A 14,851-nucleotide genomic window follows, 5' to 3' on the forward strand; every position below is an offset into this window, starting at 1 on the left:
TTTGATTGACGTCCACTGATGCGGGTCTTGTATCGTTTCCTGTTAATACAAAAAAGGGAACGTTGGTTTGTTGTGTACTACGTGCAAGATCAGTAAAGATTTGTATATAGTATACTGTGGACAATTACTATGAAGTATGGAATAGGGACACGGCATGTTTTGGTGGCTAAAGGGCCCTAAATCGCCTCGAGTTGACTTGGATGGATGGATGGATACATCCATACATTAGATCAGTGTTAACTCATTGCGCGGCTTGCCAAGCTTTAATTTGTGGTTCGCATGGCAGCAAATAATATGGTAATATGATCACGCTAATACAGTTATTTCAGAAAAACATTAAAAACAAGCAGGGCTATAACATAACCCTAAGTCTGCTCTTTTACAAATAATTTATATTTAAAAAAAAATACCCAAACAGTGGCATTACAAGATGGAAATATGGACTAGAAAATATATTTAAACTTGCTCTGCCCTTCCGTTCATAACACTGACTCACTGCAGAGTTGCCAGTTTGGGCGGTCTTTCCAGCTCTTAACGCCGAATGTGCTCATGGATGGTTAGATACATGATGGGCTAATGTAGAAAAAAATTGCATATTGTATGTTCAGGGATGACATACTGATGCATGCATTGAAAGGACTTGAGAATGGGTGCCAACTCAAGCTGAAAAGAAGTTCTAGCTATATCGTGTCAATTATATTATGCTAATCTATGCTATACTTAGCATGGTTACCCAGTGAACGCATGCAACACATTGAAATGTCATGCTGTGCAGGATTTATATGGTCTACTAAACAGCAAGTCAGTCTGTGGACACATGGGAGTCACTGGACACATTCCAGGGGTACAAAAATCAATCCCCAGAAACAAGCCCATAAATATCACCCAAATGAAGTTATACTGAAATTAACTCACTGCTAGCAGCAGTACATCAGCAACAGCTCTTGTAATTAATAACTCAACTTCACTGAACTATTTGGCAACAAGGATAGAAACGTCCAATAGATGTTGATCTCAGGGATAGATTTTTCTGAGCCCGGCTTCAAGCTCGGTGTCAGCAAAAAATCCACCCTGCTTAAGTTTCCTTCTGCTCATGTATGGGTTATAATGTGCTGATCAATGGGTTCTACTGCTTAAGAAAAATGCAGCTAAATAAAGAGACCATGCTGCACAAACTTGATATTCAGTAGGTTGTCATCTACCTTACATTTAAGCAGTTTTTCTTAATTTCACATTGACATGGGGAAGAAAATCAAACCTAAAACCAAACACTGTTTCTAGTACATGCGTTTTCTCTGCAAATGGCCATGATAAAGATATTCTACATCCATTACTTTTACAAAAACATTGATCAATAATTATTTGTGCTGTATTTCTTCAGAAACTATTCTCAGCTGTACCTTAATAAATCGATCCCGAGGAGAATGTGCTCAGTATTTATAAAAGGTTTCAAAGGTGTCAAAGATTTACACAGCAATAATCTGCAGCTTTACACTAATATAGTGCACCACACCTTGAGATAAACCTGCCAGGTTATTATTGTTTCAAAAAAGCCAAAGGCAATTAACTATCAGTTTGTGAATCTTGCGTTCATATTAGATAAATATCACAAGCACCAAAGCGTGCACCTAAGTGGAACTTATTTCATGGATTCGGGCCAAATGTTTGGATATTCTGCTGCTGCAGTTTCTTTTAGGTAATATATTTTTCATCCCCCTTAAGATGTTTTTTTTTTTGTGATGCTCCAGCCTAGTAGGACTCTTATCAATGCAGCAGTGGTCCTCTGTAAGGCACCAATGAAATTCTCCCCACAGACATGTAGACCAAAGGGAGAGATTCAATCAAGCCAAGCTGAATTTTTTTCACTACTGTTTGTTAGCTGTAACCAATATGCCTGATTGTGAATTTCATCATCTTTGATTAAGTATTAACGTTGTGTGAATTCTGTCGAATCTTTTAAGAAGCAATTGAAGACTCTGCTTTTCAAGCAGGCTTTTAGTTTAGGTTTTTATGGTTGTTTGTTATGTTTTCTATTTGAATTTAAATGTTCTTGTATTTGAATTTGTTGTATTGTATTACATTTTATTGTGAAGCACTTTGCGATTTTTATCTGTGAAAGGTGCTATACAAATAAACTTTACTTACTTACTTACTTACTACTTACTTACTAGGACTTTATGGAACTATTAAAGCACAGACAGAAAGTACTTTTATCATATTCTCAGATTCATCTTCCCCTGTATGTAAAAAAAACAAACAAAAACAAAACGTGACTGTGGTTGCACAACATCAAACTGCATAAACTGAAACAAATCCAGTCTCCCCCCCCCCCCCCATCTTTCCTGGAACAACATGCATAGATACTTTAAAAAGACAACCAGATAAAAATATGGACAGCGATGAGATATTATTCACAGACTTTTTGTTTTTGCACTGGGCTGCTTGATTATGCATGTGTCTCTCTATTAAATCCCGACATCCAACCAAACAGAGAAAACAGAATGTGAAGGTTGAGGCTCTTATCCGTTCACTTCTCTGGAATAGTAAATGCTTCTGCGGTCTTCCAGCCTGTAATAGGCGGCAGAGTTAGACATCTCCAATGAGGCCGCTGCAGTCTGATAAAGAGCATGCAGCACGTCTATCTGACAAACAAATCAATATGTAAGGACAGCCTGATTTCTCATCACAGTGGCATATTCAGAAGGAGTAATTCATGGAGGCATTATCTTTTTCCTAATGCCTCCGTCAAGAATAAAGAGTGGATTAAATGCACTACATTTTGTCCAATGCTTCTTAATTCAGAGAAGAAAGTCTTAATAAGACTAGTTGGACCTTTGGCAATAAGGGCTGCACAATAATATATATTGTTCTTATGCATTATTTAAAAGGGACTGTGGGGCAGATAGTGTTTGTGTCCATTTCAAATTATGTATGAAAGCATGTAGCTCTCTTAATTGGCTTTCTCAAGAGAGCCAAAAAGGAAATGCTGCTCTGGCAGAAGATATTGATCAATACGCCCAGCTGCAGCTACTGAAAGCATGATCTAAATCAGTGTCACCTTCAGGTAAACAGTAGAAGAGTCCAAGCTGCAGTTGAAGACATCACTGGATGTTTGCTATTATGCTTCACTCAGCCACTGTTTGTTGTTTACATAGCGATATGATATCACTTTAATGACCATATAAAAAGCTCCGACACACAGTGTCAGGAGCAACTGTTAAAGGCTGCCACGGTGGCAGGATGACTGCACAACAGTGGTTCTTGAGGGAGACAGATGCCACTAATCATTTTTTTTTTTTTATCTGAAGGCGACTGGCTGGTAGGCTGTGCAGCAGATCTCATAGGTATAAAATGTGACGCTCCTCTGCAGTTTAAATGCCATATGCTATACAGCAGGTGACATGTTTTTTTCTCAATTGAATATCTGTGTCGGGCCACTAGCTGCTCTACGCAGGTTGGATATCGGATGTTTGGATTGGGGCGGCTGCTTACTCCAGAGGCCTGTACTACGAAGCAAGATCAACATGCCCTGGATCTCTTTCAGTTATCCGGCCTCACCTAACTTAACAACCGCGGTCCCGCATAAGCTGTATCACGACACTGGTTAACAACTCGTTCAGTCAACTCAGGGTTTCCCAATCCAGCGGGGCGCGCGTTCACATAAAAGAGGCGGTGTTTTCACACCCCGACCAATCGCAAACATCTACCAGAGCCACATGTTTTATATAAGAAGAGCAAATTATAATTCTACATAAATATGAAGAACACAGACTCGGTTTTACAGGGAAACGCAATACAGTCGCTGCTTCCTAAAACAGGAAGGAAAGATTGCCGACGCTGTAGATGTGTAAATTACTCTTATCAATATCACTTCCCCATCAGTCAGGACCAATATCGGACCATAATTACACTTGTGCTTTCCATAAATTGTCGTTGCTTTAGCCTATTATTGCAGCTGCAACCCTGGCAGTGGTAAGCGATCGTGAGAGCAAATAAAAAATATAAAAACATAATTCAAACCAATGTGCGCATTGGAGACACACGGCTCAAGAAGCCGATATGTAATTCCCTCCCATTAAAATATATATATTTCATAAAAATACCCATCAGGGAATGTTAACGTGGTTGTCGGTCTCTAAATGTTTTAACTTTTATGAGCGCACCTCTCTCTCTCTCTCTCTCTCTCTCTCTCTCTCTCTCTCTCTCTCTCTCTCTCTCTCTCTCTCTCTCTCTCTCTCTCTCTCTCTCTCTCTCTCTCTGCCTGATCTTCTAAAGAACGGTGACGCCGTTATCAATTGACCTATTGATTGGTCAGTAGGCGGTGTTTTTACACCGGTTGATCTCTGATCTCCAACTTAATCTGCTCCCGACCAGGTTAGGCGTCCAGCGTAAGTTACCACGGCGATTGAACCCGATAACAACTAATCCACCTTCGTGATACAGAAAATCCTGGGTTGAACCTGAAGTTAGCTCATTAACGCCAAATCCTGCTTCGTAGTACAGGCCTCTGGGTTCAGATGAGTGTTTAATATCATACCACATCCTGAAAGAATTAGCACTCTAACCTCCATATAGATCTTTATGTGAATCTGTATCCCTCACTTCAGACAGCTGGTCTCTGAAAATGACTCTTCACGGATTCCTTCAATAGCCCCCTATGCCAAGCCCCCATTGTACCTTCTGGTCACACCCTATTAGGGTTGGGTATCGTTTGGGGGTTTTTCCCGATAACGGTGCTAAAGCGATACATTTAAAATGGTGCCGGTGCCTAAATGGTGCATGAACAGATACTTACATTTCTTTTAAAAAGAAGAGCACAAAACGACAGTTTGCGACATTAAAGAACGGCTTGTTTATTGCTAAGGCCATTTGGTCAAAATGAAATGAGTTATTAATAATGTAATAACAATAACTTATAACAATAAACTTATTTCACCAGTAAATTGCTGGTAAACGACAAAATCAACCACCAGATGGGAAAAGGGTAACTTTGAATGCACCACGAGGCTTACGCTACCAGTTTCATGTGAACGCAATGTGTTGTTTTTCCCGACAACGGCAGCTGCAGGCTGTTACGTCCCGGTGTTGGAAGCCTCTACATTGAAACACAGTCACACTTTACACCGATTACCTGTCAGCATTTTAACCGTGTTTTTTCCAGCTACTAGCTAACGGTAGGCTAACGTTACCTGCTGTCAAGTGTAGGTTTTACTCTTGATGAGTAAGAAAAATAACACCGGTAAAGCTAACGGAGGTGTAACATTACGAATGGCCGCTGTTCTGACTCGGGTGCCTGGGTCTGTTTCCCGACGGTTCAGTAAACTGCCGTTAGCGTCCTTAGCACCGGAGTTGAGTGCTGACCGGGTTTGGATTGCTGGAATGATAGCGGCTGGCTGCTAGCTGGCTGGGGGCTGACTGTGGATGTGTCCCCGGGCCTAGGCTGTTGTCAGCTCTCATCCCGAATGAAGCCTTGCAGCACCGGGAGAGTGAGGCAGACAGACAGGGGTGTGCCAGCTGGCTAAATTACCATTAGATCAGTCGTCTATCTATACAGTTAACGTTACTGATGAATTCGTGGGTTAGCCCAGAGTTGTTAACCGTGGTCAAAACAGTCATACTAAAAATAACTGAGCGTGTTGAACGATGTCGTAATCTTACGTTACCCACCAAGAATTTGTTAATGTTATAGCATTAGCATTAGTTACTTGTCAACCAGCACCTTTATAATAGGCACCAAAGCACTTTTCCTCTTCGGCCCCCCTACAGGTAGGAAGCGGAATTGTCCATTACTGTTACCATTACTATTATTCTTATGTCTCATTCGAACGAGTTAATGAACCACTGAAACTATTTTGGAAACATTATTTTAAGGTACAAAAGAGTCTTTGGTGTTAGATCGATTGATACTGAAATCAATCAATATCAATAAATAAGGTATCTGTTGTATTACTGTGTTGCAAAGTGGCATGTAATCAATGACAAAATGATTGCCATGTGGCAGAAAAAAAGTTGCATCATGTTTACTGAGTATAGCTCTCCTCGAGGTGAATCAAGGTGTGTATCGAATCGTGGGTCAAAAATCGTGATACGAACCGAATCACAGGTTTGGTGTATCGTTACAGCCCTATAATCTATACATACTGTATCAAATTTATCACATAAGTGATCAATAATGTGTCTGAATTGCCAAAAATATTTTAGTGCTTTTACCGTTTGCTCTTATTGAAATTCCTGATGCAACAAAGTGTTTTTTGCCTCTTGAGGCCTATATGTTATTTACCTATGTTTACTTCAGTGATCTGTCCTCCACCGCTTTTCCCTTTGTTACTCGCTAACCTTAAGAAAGAAAGAAATAGCTCTAGTTTAATTGCTTAAGTGCTTCTGTGGCTAGCCCTTTGATCCTTTTGGCGTGTTGTAATAATGCCATTTCTTCAACTTTTGTCATGCTTCTTGGGCACTAAATAACTTTGCTTGCCTTGGGAGAGACGTCTCATTCTGTCGACTGATAACAACTTAATTATTTTCTCCTTTCTTTACTATTTTTTTTCTCCATGCATAGTCCAGAATTCAAAACATTAACAAGAGGATAGAGTTTTCCTTTTAAGTCTGTCACTGTTTGCATCATGATATCCCTTGATCCGGTGTTGTTTATTTCCAGACAATGCATGAATGCAAAGTCAGCTTGAGACTTAAAAGTGGAAATGAAAATTCCTTCACATAACAAGAGCATTGGCCCTTCTCAGTTTTCCACATATTACTTTTCCTTAATGCTGGGATCAGACTCTTATCTCTGCACCTCCAAACCAGCACCCATTTATGTATAGCACTCTAATACTGTGCATGTCAGAATTATAGCTTTGAGTAGCTTGAAAAAGGTCATCTTTGGAGCAAATTTGTACATTTTGCAATTCTCAGTGTGCAAACATGACTCACTGTAAATGGCTATTTTATTATGCTTTGTACAGAGAACAAAAACAGGTTCATGCAATCTGTTATGAAGTCTTTTATACTCCCAAACACAGATCAATAGCTTGTGCTTGCTGTTATTCTCTCATTCCTGCAGTGGCTGGAACCGTCTACTGGTCCCGATTTCATAATGCTAACACATGACACCGGCACCATGAGCAGCTGTTGTAACACAATGCAACAGAATGGCAAGCCAGAGAGACTCAATTAATCTCACCCCATGGTCTGTATACAGCAACCTAGAAAGCAGAAAGCCCTGCACACATGGCATTGTCACTTTCTTTTTATGCATTACCTGCTGTGATATGAATTTGTTCGGCAGTCGGTTTCCTGCCCGCACCAGCATTGCTAAACATGGAAGTGTTGGCAATAATGCATGATAATGATAATGACCATCCTGCCTGATTTCATTAGGCAATCACGTGACAGCAAGTGCTCTGAGCTTCTTCTGTAACACCCCGCAAAAACAGTGACAAGCCAAAGACACGATCAAAACCACTTACTGCAACACACACAGCTAGTAAAAAAAAAAAGACATCTAAATACATAAGAGCCCTGTTGCATGCACTGCTAATTCAAATTACAAATGCAATAAGGCTCAAGGGTATCAACCCTCCTAAGAAGAAACCTCATTAACCTCTGTTTTTAGGAGTCTTTTCAAGCTTATGTTAAAACCTGTATGGTGCACAGCTTTCACCAAACATTATTTCAATTTCCTCTACTCACACAGACAGTCAAAAACACAGAGTTCAGCCTTTAACTGAAGCACTCCACAAAAACAGTAAGCCAAGCCCCTGGGCTGGCTTCTTGTGCTTTTGTTAGATGGTTACCGTAAAATCCTTATATGACGTATACAGTATGCTTCTTTGTTTTTTAAATATATATATATTTTTTTATTGTTCTTAGACATAAGAGGCATTTGTCAGAATATTTAATGCCAAGACCTCGTGACAACTTTCATTTTTCATCTTACTGTGTAATTCTGGTCGACAGCTGTGAAAAGGTGGTATTCTGCCATGTAGGAACATACATACAGTCTTAAGGATCCATAAGGGTAATTGAGGGTGTATATACAGTAGATGCAGCTGGCAGTCACTGTTTTCCGATAGCAGTGCAAACTGCAGTAGCACTCACTGCACGCCCTGATGTAGCAACACGGCTGGCCAGTGCCTACATCTTCCCCAGGGGATGTCTTGGGAAGGTATTATGCGGATAAAGCAGAGCTATTTGAGGGATGTTCACTTGACTTTAGTGTAAGCATATTGACATCTAACCCCTCCTCAATCTAATAGATTTACAACCTTGCTACCTCCACGCAGGCATCCTGGACCCTCACTTATCCCATCTGTTGTTGTTGCCGGTGTACTCTGAGTGATAAACAGATATTTCATTGACCGTCCCTGTGTGCCAAAATTAGAATAGCCAAGAGTGTAACAAACTCCCTACAAATGTTGACTTGAATGTAAGAAGCTTATTGAGTAACTGGAGAAATGATGAGGGGGGCTAAAAATTCCAACTACTGTACAAGCATAATTGCCAGCATTCACACACAGCGCCCATGAGATTGTTACCATGCTGCATCAGTGCTTTATCATCTCTAAACCTGCTTAGCTGATTGTCAAAAACAAAGGCGATGTGCAGCCCTCAAACTCACACACACACACATACACACACACACAGTGCACACATCCTTGCTGAGGCCTCCACTCACTATAAGATAAAACAATCATCTCTATATATTTAAACTCAACTCAAAAGGACATTAGCAAGTTTTCTTCATCATTCAAGCTCAGTGGCTCCCCAGTCAAACTGTCCACTCTCTCAGCAAGATCAGTGCAACAGCCCTGATGGGGAGGTATCAGTGCTGCTGCTAATTTATGACAAGTCCTCGTCTCTGCGTCGTGCTGATGCAGACACGCCCGGGGCCATTCCCACATGCACTCTCTGGGAATTCAACTCATGTGTCACTGTTTAACCATCTTCATCGCCCCAATTCGGAACCACAGCACAGCCACAGTATGACAGGGCTGTTTCGGGGCCCATCTGACAGACTGCACAACAGCACTCATACCATCAGGAACTGCTCCACCACGTGAGGACTGACTAGATCAAGGAGCCTGAACACATCTCAGCTAGACAGACATCACATTATCCAGCAGACTACTGTGAACGCCTTTAAAGTAGAGCAAAGAGCTCCACATTATGCAAGACATAGATAGATAGATAGATAGATAGATAGATAGATAGATAGATAGATAGATAGATAGATAGATAGATAGGGCCTATTATTCTACATTAAGTTGTTTGCACAATCAATGCAGCACGCCACATATTTTGACTACGTTCAGCTCTTCAGAGAGGCACACATTTATCTGGAGTGCAAAGTCCTATAGCACATTTCTCACCAAGTCTAGTGACTTACCAAAAGTGGCACTAATAAAGCAGACTCCGAAGGGTTGGTCCTCTTGCACATGATTTCCGCCGTCCACACACTTGTCTCACAGGATACATTCACAACGACTCTCGGATGGTAACGGGAGTGTATTTATTCCAAACGCACGCGTAAAAAACCCCTTCTCATCAGGCTGCTGGTCAGGGCTTGTGCTGAAAAATCCAACGGACGTGATGAGCGACAATGTGCCGCTGAAGTGTCATCAACAAGGGACAGCTAGTGGGATATCTTCCAATTACCTGCGTCGCGATAAAACCCCACCTTAAATCCCAGTACGGCCGGATTGAGCCGTAAAGGCAGAAAATGCAAAGCAGAAATCCCCCACCCCCTCCTTCCCCCCACCCCTCCAAAAAAAAAAAAAAATCCAAAAGCTCGGGAGAGTCCGATGTTTGCGTCCGAGTCGTGTTCAAAAGGGGGGTTAAAGCGTCGGTACGTGGTCCTAATCAAGTCCCCCGAGTCCGGGTTTGTAACGCAGGGATGCGATGGATTGAGTTACCAATAAATCCAGCGCTCGTTATGAATTGCAGCACAGATGGGAGTCAGGACGGACAACTGCAGTCCGGGGCTCTGGGTTGTTTTTTGTGTGTGTGTGTGTGTGTGTGTGTGTGTGTGTGTGTGGAAGCGATGGGTTGCGCTCTTGAAATAGCCTCTGACGGTAGAGGGTTGGCGTCAAATTCAGGCATCAAGTCCGTCAAAAAAAATAAAAATAAAAAAAAAAGGTCAAAAACTCCCCGTCAACACCGATTTCCTAGTCACTACAGCACTACAGCGCAGTTATCGCGCCTGTCTTACTGGCAGCTGTTTGCCATAACTGTAGCCATTTGTTGTCATAACTTCCCCCCTCCTGTCTGAAGCGCAATGAAAGGAATCCCACCCGTGCACTAAGATAACCAGGTTTTCTTCTCTTTCTGCGTGCAATTAGTTTTCGTACATGACTTGGTCTGCCCACTCCCTTCAGCGATGCGATGCGGTCGATTTCTCCGGGGCGGGATGTGGCAGGGAATCTTGCTGTGTCCTATAGAAGAACAGGCTGCCTTTGGAAATGCGCCTCTGCTCCTCGTGCAGGCGTCCACCTGCGTAATAAGAGCCCGATATAAATGAGTGCACGCTGTCACGCCATGATGTCTGAAACGGAGCAGCGGAGCCAAGTGTGGACACTGGACACATTCTTGGTATCAGAGGAAAAAAGACTGACACATTTCATGGCCAGTGCAGCACTGCAGCAACGTGATGTCATATGGGCTGCATATAAAGGCATATATAGCCTAGACTGATACAACTGTGGGGGGGGGGGGTCTGTCCTGTAGTGAAGAGGAGTAGAAAGTGTTTTCACATGGACGGCGGGGTCACTATCTAGAGGAGGCAGTGAGGTGTTTGCCATGGGCTGGTACAGCTCATGGTCCAGACCTGACCAGCACAACAAGATACTGCAACGGGTGGGGAGGGAGGAGGGAAAGTGGATGGAGAGATGGGGTGTTGTTGGGTCATTGGCTGCACACTTTCACACACATTCACATCCCTATAGGCGAATTCACCGCTTTGTGTTCAGGCTGGAACGAATGCCCTTCTGTTTTCTTATCCCTCTCAATCTTGAATGCCCGTCATGATAAGCAGAAGCACAAATAACTGGACCACCCACATGTCTCAGGCAACATCCAATGCTTTACTTTGCTTTGGGACAAAAGCACCCCCAGTCTTGGCCCGTGATGAATGGAAAGGGGATATCCAGCGTATAGAAAAATAAACATGAATATCCTCCCACCATAAAAAAAAACAAACTAAACAATTGGTAATCCTCTCAAGAGTTGCAGAAGAAAGCCAGAGACGGCCCATCCTTCATTATAATGTGCACATCCGCAATATGCCTCTAAGAAGAGGATAACATGTGTTTTTTTTTGTGTATATTCATCCCCAAGTATATTGTCTGCCTGCATGGAGGCCACAGGACGTGATGAGAAAAGGAATTCTGGTGGACTTGACAAATCCTGACAAATCCGACTGATTTGACTGCAGGGGCATCACACGTTTTGCACAGACTTGCAATGAGTTGTATAACAGTGGATGTAAGAGACCTGCAGAGAGTCAGGAGAGGAAGGTTTGACCCCACCTTTAAAGTACAGTTGATAAATGTAATATGCCTGCTGAGCTGAATTAATTCACTGTAAAACATACCTGATCATATAAGAACATTTAAGATACAATAAAAATATCACCCATAACAGATCCCAAAATTAAGACTATAATAATGGGGGAATGTTAAGATATAAAAGTGCCATAAATAACAAGGTTACTGCTCGTTATACAGTACCACAGGCACACTTTATGTCCTTAAAGGAAACATTATAGGTATAATAAATCTTAATAGGAATATTTCTCTCTCTTTGGCATTGTTTTACAATGAATACACCCTCGTACTACTGTAGCTGAAAGTTTCATTTCATTTTCAATTCACTGCTGCAACATGACAGGTGTTACAATTATCTGATGTGCAACTCTTTGTACAAGAGCAGCAGCCTGTCGTAATTAAAGAGCAGTTCATAATTGGGTGGGGCACCTCCAGGGCATTTTAAATGGATCAGTGAGATGTAACACAAATTCATTTTTGGGAGACTTATGCGCTTGCAAAGCCCGCTTTCTGGCAAAACCTACCAACTTAACAGCAAGTCCACAAATACTCACAACACTTATCTTTGAAAGGGCTGGAACCAGACAAATTGAGATTCAAAAACACTCTCAAACTAGTTTTTTTGAAAAGATGCCAATCCTCCAAAATGTTCATTGTGCCGCAGAATGTGTTGTGGAGTTTGTTTCATTATGTGATTGCTCTGAGCCCGATCTGAATGAGCATGTGTGTTCAGGAGGTGAGTGAGCGCATAGGACGCATGCGGTGAATACTGATTGAAATTGAGAAACAGCCACAAAGGAAGCCAATCTGCTATTTATATCAGGCCGCACTTCATGGGGCAAAGCTCCCTCTCCCAGTAATGCACTGTAAAAGTGATTGATTAGTGCGATATTGAGAGATTGTCCATCTTAACTGTCTTCACACACCAAAGTGATGAAATTACTGCTCAGTAGTCTTTGAAAGCATAATAGCAGATTAGGTCAGTGTGATCCATCCTCTCTAATAAGGAAACTTGCCATTCCCTAAAGTGCAAAAACATAAAAGGGGCGTCTGCACTCAGATCCAGTACACACCACCCAGCCACTAATACTGTCAGAGGGTGTACTTAATGACCTGGAACATATTACACACTGAGGTTGCTCAATTTAGGTTCAGGTGTACAAAGCCTTTGTATGCGTCCACCTCAAAATGTCATTTTTTTGACACAACACAGTTGCCCTTGTCGCTGTTTTAACAAATTGCTCAAATCAATTTCCATTAATGGCAGTAAAATTCCCAGTTTCTTCTCCCCGGCTGAGCCCAAAGCACCAATAATGTGATGCTCCATCAGTTCAAAGTGTCAGTGAATGGTCTCGCTTGTGTGTGTACTTTGAATTGGGATTACTGTAGAATTAGTGCAGTTACAGAGACAATAACAACGCTGTCTTCAGGAACAGCACCATTATGACAGTGTATACAGTGCACTTTAGTGGATTAGAGCAGCCTTGTTTATACAGTTGAATCACCCTGTGCATTAGCTCTCTCTCTCTCTCTCTGTCTCTCTCACACAGTGCAAAAGTTCCTCTTAATGTGCTTTAAACTCTCCAGTTTACCATCAAATGCGGAAGCACCGTCTATGTGATTTTCACTATAAAGGGTCTCTTAATTGGCTTATCAGTAGTGCTTTTTAACATGGTGAAATACCAGGCATGTGTAGGAAGCTGCATGCTTTAACCGAGGGCCACATGTACAGTATATGGTCCATACAGTATGCATGCTGAGCTCTCAGTCAGTGTTTTCAAGCAGGATTGTATTCTGTTCTCTGTAGAATCAAAAGAAAATTATGCATAACCATAGACTGTAAAAAATAATGGACGTAGCATCAGGGACTTCACCCATTGGTTTGTGGACTGCCGTTTCGATGCCGGGAGTGTGCATTTTGGCCGTAGCCATCTTAGTATTTTGAAGCCAGAAGTGACCATATTTGGACAAGAGGGCGGTGCTGGGGAGGATGACGCAGCTAAGCCAGTTTTGTGTATGGTTTCAATGGCGCTGCACAAAGCTAAACGCTAAAGAGAAAAAGTCGCCAATTTTCAACCGGCTGACGCGAGTCATACAGCGGCTTTTTGTCGGCAGGTAAACGCGGACCTCCGGGTACTGGCGCCGTTCATCTGCATATAGTGCAGTACAGAGAGCTTCTTGAAAAACGGCAGACTTTCCCTTAAGTCACCAGACAACGCAAGCTAGCTAGGTTTGGTTGACAAGGTGCTACCAAATGGTTAGTCTTTATCCTTGATGCTCCGGTGCCGCAGGAAACTCCGCCAGATGCATGCATTTTCCGTTTCCTTCGGCTTTCTTTGGGTAGGAATTTTATATTATATATATATATATATATATATATATGAGGACTATTGTTGACTGATCATCAGATCTCTGTAGGGTAAACTGAGACAGCTAGACTATCTGTCCAATCTGAGTTTTCTCTCGCACGACTATTTTGCAGCGGCTCTGTGCGGAGCTTAGCACCGCCTATGACGATTCTGATTGGTTTAACCCTTGTGTTGTCCTTCGGGTCCCAGTGACCCGAAGGACAACACAAGGATTATGTACTTCCGTTTACTTTGTTGAGAATTGCTCTCTAAACCCTGTTTCTTGTAAAGTAAGTAAGTAAAGTTTATTTCTAGAACACATTTAAACACAGTTTAAAGAAATACCATTAAACCAGAGCACGTTTTCCTCCCATCCCCGAATGCTATGTGGAGTAGCCAGACCCTCCTTCAGCGAGACTACCGAATGCTGAACAAGACATTTTTCGGCGACCAAAATATTCCAATTAACTTTGATGAAGTGATAACACACAGTGAGAGCGTCAAATTTAAAAACGAAAACATGAACAGCACCTCAGAACAAATTTACAGCTTGGGAGACTTGAAACTATAGCGATTGAGACGACAAACCCATTATGAAAATGATTACTGAAAAAAAAGTGTGTTCTTCCAGTGGGCAAACGATAAAATGACATGTACATTATTTAGACTATGTACGGCAAAGAATGTCACAGTTTAATGCTTCAATATATGCACTGATTCAAGTGGACTGGACTGGCAAAACATTTAAAGTCCTTCCATTACACAATAATAAAAGTAAACATTTTAAAAAAAGGAAAGTTTAGTTTTGAATCCATTTTTACTTCTTCCAACCATATTTTAAATTAAGAATCAATGTAGATTACATATTGCAATAATAATAATATCAAAATCTTACAGTGAGTCATTATGGAAACAAAACTTATAGGGCCCTATAAACGCAAGTATGAAACGCAAAACGCA

General features: G+C 41.7%; 1 protein-coding gene across 3 annotated transcripts in view; it reads right to left on the reverse strand.

Moving 5' to 3' along the window:
• Positions 1–14,851, reverse strand: part of lrfn1 (leucine rich repeat and fibronectin type III domain containing 1) — a 287,298-nt gene that overhangs the window by 119,223 nt on the left and 153,224 nt on the right. For 2 of the 3 annotated variants that reach the window (XM_039824061.1, XM_039824081.1), the window contains exon 1: positions 9,389–9,731. The exons of the other annotated variant lie outside the window; for it this stretch is intronic. The gene's annotated coding sequence lies outside the window, so the exon portion shown is untranslated. Of the gene's footprint in view, positions 1–9,388; positions 9,732–14,851 lie in introns of those variants that run through there. 3 annotated transcript variants of the gene reach the window in all.

This window comes from Perca fluviatilis, chromosome 2, assembly GCF_010015445.1.
Source record: "Perca fluviatilis chromosome 2, GENO_Pfluv_1.0, whole genome shotgun sequence".
Classification (NCBI taxonomy): domain Eukaryota; kingdom Metazoa; phylum Chordata; class Actinopteri; order Perciformes; family Percidae; genus Perca; species Perca fluviatilis.